The following is a 6543-nucleotide window of genomic DNA, read 5'->3' as shown; positions in this document are numbered from 1 at the left end:
TATGGGAGTGTCCGGATGTTGTGGTGTTTTGGAATCGTGTGCATGTTGTTATGGAAGAGGTGACGGGTGTTTCGTTGTTGCCAGAGGCCAGACGCTGTTTATTGAATGTATGGGAGCTAAACGACTATAATGTGGCACAGACGCAATGGGCTACCCTTGGCCATATGGTAGCTAAAAGGGACATAGCCCAACTATAGGGATCCCAAAGAGCACCTCTGGTTTCGGCCTGGAAAGAAAACATGAATTGGTGCATGTTTAGGGAGAAAACTGTGTATGTCGCTCGAGGTAGACCCAAGAAGTGGGGGAGGATATGAAATCAATGGAACGCGTACCGTGGGGAACTTTGCTCTCCCCCTCTTGTAGACGTCCTTGAAGTACCACTGTCCCCGTGACCGTACATTCCTTGTTGGGTCCATATTACTGCTTATGATATGTTCGCCCGCTTACTGCCCCCCCTCTTCCGGGATTTTATCCCCTTACATCGCATATATCCTTCTGATGTGACTTCCCCCCCCCAGAGACAGACGCGTACCGTATAGTCTTATTGCCTCGTTAATTTTTCTGTTTGTGTTTATTGTTTATTTATTAAAATGTAAAATGTGAAACCTTTAACTTATCCTGCTTGCCCCCACAGGATCTCTCAAATTGAAGTGCGTACTCGCTGCCGGGTCCTCGGGTTGTCGGCTGAAGAGCTGTGTACCGATGCAATTTTAGGCTTTTATTGCTGACGGCCGGCCCCTGTGGTTGTAGGTCTGCAACTGTATTGCTTTGATTGAAATAAAGGTTTTCACAAAAAAAACAAAAGAACAAAAATAGTGATGTACGTCATCCATTTGGCACTAGCATTTTACATCAGATCATGGATTATACTCAAAGTGTAGTATTTGTATGAACTGTGCTTAAGTCGTTTTAAATGATCAAGAATTGTGATTGTTTTATTATGTGCTGTAAATATCAATGTTTTAGGTGTTATGACATAAACCGCTGACAATAAACCTTTGCCATCAAGTACCACACCTGCAAGAATTGCTCAGTGCATTGTGCGGTGCTAGATTTAACATGGACGTCTGTGGAAGTGTGTTCCTCCAGAAAGCAGAGTAGATCACACGGGGGTCAAGACATGTTTATTCAAGCATCACAGCAACAGAGACCCCATCCATCATCAAGCTAAGACCGACTGACAAATGTCTCTATTCCAGCCCACGGTCTAACAACCATCCTCACATTCCGGGCTGGTGGGCGGAGCTCGGGCACTCTTTTGCGCCGGCCAGCCTTTTTAGTGAAAGCTGAGGCGGACGCACTAAGAAACGTGAGTACCGAGTGCTACTGCGCTAGAAGACAGTTTTTAATCTTTTTAACCTATGCTTTGAACCGGCATTATTCTTACTGCCTGCCTTAATTTCATCTTGCAGTGGCTGCCAAGAACCTTTATTTATCTTGCTGATTGATGTATTTTTATTTCGTTTGCATTTTGCACATTGTTATTTACATATTGACTGCACTGCCTTGATCTCCTGTCTCCACCTCCACAGTCTGACGTGGCATGTCCGTTTGCTCGGAGGGAGGCGGACACACCTCGTGCTAGCTCTTTCTTTTGGCCTAGTGGGCAGAGCTCGGGCACTCTTCCCGCGCCGGCCAGCCTTTTTAGTCAAAGCTGGGGTGGACGTGCAGCGGACGGGCGCAGTGGGCTCCCCAAAGGCAAGCCAGTCTGCACCCGTCCGCGCCAGTACGGGACACGGGGCACGCCACCCTGGCCAAAAATACATCTATTCTATAGCCAGTCTCCTACATATGGCACCCAAGAAACTTTATACGATTGAGGATCATTTACGGCAAAAGCTACAGTCCTTTGGGCTTTTAAACTCTAAGCCCCTGACTGCTGACGATATCCAACCCCCGGGTGTACAATCTGTGAGTCGTCTGATCTCATCCCTATTAGGCACAGACTGAGGCTTGGTTAAAGACCTCAATATCATGTACCTTAATACACGTTCCATGGTCAAACACCAGTTAGAAATTTGTAATACCTTAGACACGAACGCACCGGATTGCCTGCTACTTACTGAGACTTGGCTCACAGAGGAGTCGTCACCTGACATCCTGGCAGCCCTCCCCGACAATTACTATATCCTACGCACAGACAGGCCACTAGGGAAGAGAGGGGGCGGAGTGGCTGCAATTATAAAAAAGAACCCCCCCCCTCTGCCCTGTCTCACCTGGTAATTCCATCAGTAGACTCTCTTGTAATTACATTTACTTTATACAGTAGCCCGCTTATTTTTCTGATATTATACAGACCCCCCGCAACAATGCCTGACTTCCCCAAGACCCTTCCTAATCACATTGCATCTTTGATCACAGACTATGACAAAGTAATTATTATAGGTGACCTGAACTACTGGGCCAATGAGACTGACGAGGGAAAATCTCCCAGAGAGCTTTCTGAGTCCCTTGCCTGTCTAAACCTTACTCAACACATTGATACCCCTACGCACATTAAGGGCTACACCCTTGATCAAGTGAGGTCAATCAATGTTAACTTGACTAACCTCGCAGTACTACCCTGCGCTTGGTCTGATCACTATATCATCAGTTTTAATCTACTTGCCCCCCCACTGAACTCTAATCCCTCACACTCAAAAAGCACTTTTAGAAACTAAAATCGGGTTGTGGGATAAACTAGTAGAAACTCTGTCTAGGGAGAAGCCGGTACCAGAAGGCAATCCTGATAACTGGGAGAGTGAGATTACCGATTGGCAAAGGAAGGCCTTCGATCTCCATGCACCTCTACAGACCAAAACCTACCGCCCTAGGCAGCATGAAGTCGCCAAATGGTTTAACAAAGATCTAAAAAACATTAAACTCCAAGTACGCCAAGCCGAGCGGAAATGGAGGAAAACCTACAAAGCACAGGATAAACTTGATTACACCACCATTCTTCATCAGTATAAGGCAGCTATACTGGAGGCCAAGAGAGCCTTCTTTATGAACTGGGTACTCGACTCAGACAATGGCTCGAAAGAAATGTTCAAGATAGTAAAAGAACTCTCTAACCCCAGCTGTGTCACTCCATCGTTTGTGCCTAGTCAGGTATTTTGCGATGACCTGAACTACTTTTTCTTAGACAAAATAAAGAAAATTCTAAATTCCATTGCTCCCACTAACTGTGACCCCCGAAACAACAGGGAGACTTCCAATCCTTGTGTTCTCAACTCCCTTCCCTTAATGGACAAGAAATGTTTCCTGGACCTTGTAGCTAAGAGCAAATCAGGCTCACCCAAGGAGGATTGCCCCATCTATGTCTCCAAAGCAATCAATCGCTCCTTCCCTGATATCTTTCTTAAACTACTGAACCATTCACTGTCCCATGGCATTGTTCCATTTACTTTTAAAGAAGCAGTGGTCGGTCCACTTCAGAAAAAGCAAGGCATAGACCCCAATAAATTGGAGAACTACAGACCCATCTCTCTCCTCCCTTTCCCGGCGAAAGTGCTGGAGACACATGTGGCTACTTGCCTCAGCTCTTTTCTGGAAACCACTAAATTCTTGGCGAACCATCAGGCAAGTTTTCATCCCGCACACTCCACTGAAGCAGTGATTCTATCAGTACTGGACGACCTCAAGGGACAGGTCGACATGGGCCATACTCAGACTCTGATCCTCCTTCACCTGTCTGCGGCATTTGACACCGTGAACCACAAAATCTTGTAGGAGCGCATTGCTGTGAAGCATGTCCCGGATGGGTGTGGGGTGGGTGTAAACCAGCCATGAGGGAGTGGCTGTGACATGCTGACAACAAGACCTGTGATCAGATCACTACAGGGAAGACCTGGGACATGAAGCGTTGTTGCCACGCCTGTGAGCGTAAGAGGAGTGGGCTGGCCTGGCGTATGACAGTCCAACGCAAGGGTGTGAACAATGACCCCGGGGCTCTGGGCGTGGCTCCATCCTGGGCTGAACAAGGAAGTAATAAATGCGTGTATCTCTGTTTTAGTGTCGCGCCACCCGGACCGCAATTGGCAATGTATCTCCCTGTGACCCAAGTCCCACAACATGAGTAACATGGACGTAAGGGGGAACCACTGACCCTACATCATCCGTACTTCCACACGTGAAAGATCATAGACATGACACATCTGTGTGAATATGAATGTTTAATGCACATTCAGTGGAGTGTTGCTGCTGGAGCAGTGCAGGGCGATGCAAACCCCACTTTACATTTTTGGCCCGTGGAGGGCCAGCCAGAGTCATTTAGGGAATGACAAGTTCATCAGAAGAGGAAGAGTTCAGTCCGCAGTCTGAATGCTGTGTCATTGGTGACCAAACAGAATATGGCAGTCCATGTCGAGGTCCAAGGTGAGTGTTGCAGAGTGTATCGGGGGACAGTTGATATTTGTGCAGATTACTTTCACCAATATGCAGAGAATAGCGAGACGGGCGTTTTCAATAAAAGGTATTATTTATTGAACAGTCTTTCTTCTCATACAAGAGAAATGAATTGCCACAATTGCAAGACTAGTTATAATAAAAAGTGCGTACAGTAAAATGAGGATTGCGAAATAATACTGTAAAAGCATTGATATGGTTTCTTAGCCATACAATGGTTTAAAATGAATAAAACCTATATACATTCATATATACATTAGGCTAACGTACTCAACTGGTGCTTCTAACTACGCCTACCCCAGTGTACCTGACCTAAGCCTATATTGCATATAGAGCCTGTGCACATAGTGCATATAATAATAATAAAGTAATTTGTAAAGTGCCTGGCTACACCGACTGTCGCGTTCTAATCTAGGACCCCGATCAATACTGTGACCTTATGCCCCTATACGGCTATAATCCCTTTGTACCCCTATATTGGCATAAACGATCAAATGCAATATTCAGAAACTCGTCTCTGGCCTCACATGATCAGAGCCACATTTCAGAATCTCTTCCTCTGCAGCTTCCTCTGCAGCTCATTAGAGCAAATGACACAGCAGAAGCCACTATCTAAGATTCCTAGATTACACTCCGAGTTCTTCAACAAGATAAAAACTCAGCAACCTGGGAAAGCCCCGCTTGCTATGTTTTGATTAGTAATAGAACTCTAATGAGCACTGAGAGACGATCACTTCCTAGTGACATCTTTATTGACATCTTATGTCCAAAAACGTACGTCAAACAAGGCACCTTTCAGGTATAAATATTACCAACGTTGCCTTAAGCAAACGCTGATGCTGATGCTACCGCTGCCTCAACGACATCGATGAGAGCAATGGTGTGGTGAACATAGGAGCAGAACAGCTGTCCCCTGCAGAGCCCAGCAGATACAAGCTGCCCACGGACGCTGCCCCTCCTCCTCCTCGACGCGCTGAGAGAGACGCTGTCTTTTCTCCTGCCAAGAAAATCCAGCTCTGGCGTTTCCAGCCTACTCTTGCGAGTGACTGGGATATCGAGTCCTGGAAGGAGATACAAGACTTCCAACATTCTATTCCAGAGGTATGGTGTTGACTAAACCCTTAGAGAGAATTCTTGAAGCAAACCTTGGCAAAACCAACTTAACTAAAACTGCTACTTCCTTACTCCCTCCCAAGTATTAGGCTTAGGTCAGGTACACTGGGGTAGGCGTAGTTAGAAGCACCAGTTGAGTACGTTAGCCTAATGTATATATGAATGTATATAGGTTTTATTCATTTTAAACCATTGTATGGCTAAGAAACCATATCAATGCTTTTACAGTATTATTTCGCAATCCTCATTTTACTGTACGCACTTTTTATTATAACTAGTCTTGCAATTGTGGCAATTCATTTCTCTTGTATGAGAAGAAAGACTGTTCAATAAATAATACCTTTTATTGAAAACGCCCGTCTCGCTATTCTCTGCATATTGGTGAAAGTAATCTGCACAAAACTGACTGAGTAAAATAACTGTCTATTGTTTCACACGACTCTAGAGATTGACTCTTATTCTAAGGAGCAAAGTTGTCTTGTTTATGCGGTAGTTGAAAAACTGAATCCCTTCTTGTCTGTACCAGGGAAGCTGATCACTTCCTATTCAGTCAAGAAAGTTTCCAGTGACCTCTGAGCTAGTTGGTAGCACACCCAATTAAGTTTAGCATAGTCAGTGGAGACCTGGAAGATCCGCACTTCTACGTCCATACTACTGTTTATGTTATTCCAATGCGCAGGGCCTATTGGGAAAATAGGAACTACACTACAGCTTTGCATGCAAAGGCATTCATGAAAGTGACCGGCACGTGAACGCTGCAAAGTCAACCTACCAGTAGTAGGTGATTTTTTTATCGTGATTGCGCGAACAGATGAACAACTTATACCATGTATTATGCTTTATGTTTCGCTGATCACGCGCACTCTGAGGGGCCGTGAGAAGTGGAAAACATTTTCAATTTTTGGAGGGTTTCTGTACAAGAAACTCCGTTATTGGTCAGAAATGTGAGCTTCCTGGGGCGGTCGGGCTTCCTCGGCTACTGAGGAGAGGAGGCGTCACAGGCTCACGGACGCAGTACGAGGCAACGTGCGCCTGCGCGAAGGA

This window comes from Lissotriton helveticus (assembly GCF_964261635.1).
Source record: "Lissotriton helveticus chromosome 1_1 unlocalized genomic scaffold, aLisHel1.1 SUPER_1_unloc_46, whole genome shotgun sequence".
Taxonomy (NCBI): Eukaryota; Metazoa; Chordata; class Amphibia; order Caudata; family Salamandridae; genus Lissotriton; species Lissotriton helveticus.
This window is presented reverse-complemented; position numbering follows the sequence as displayed.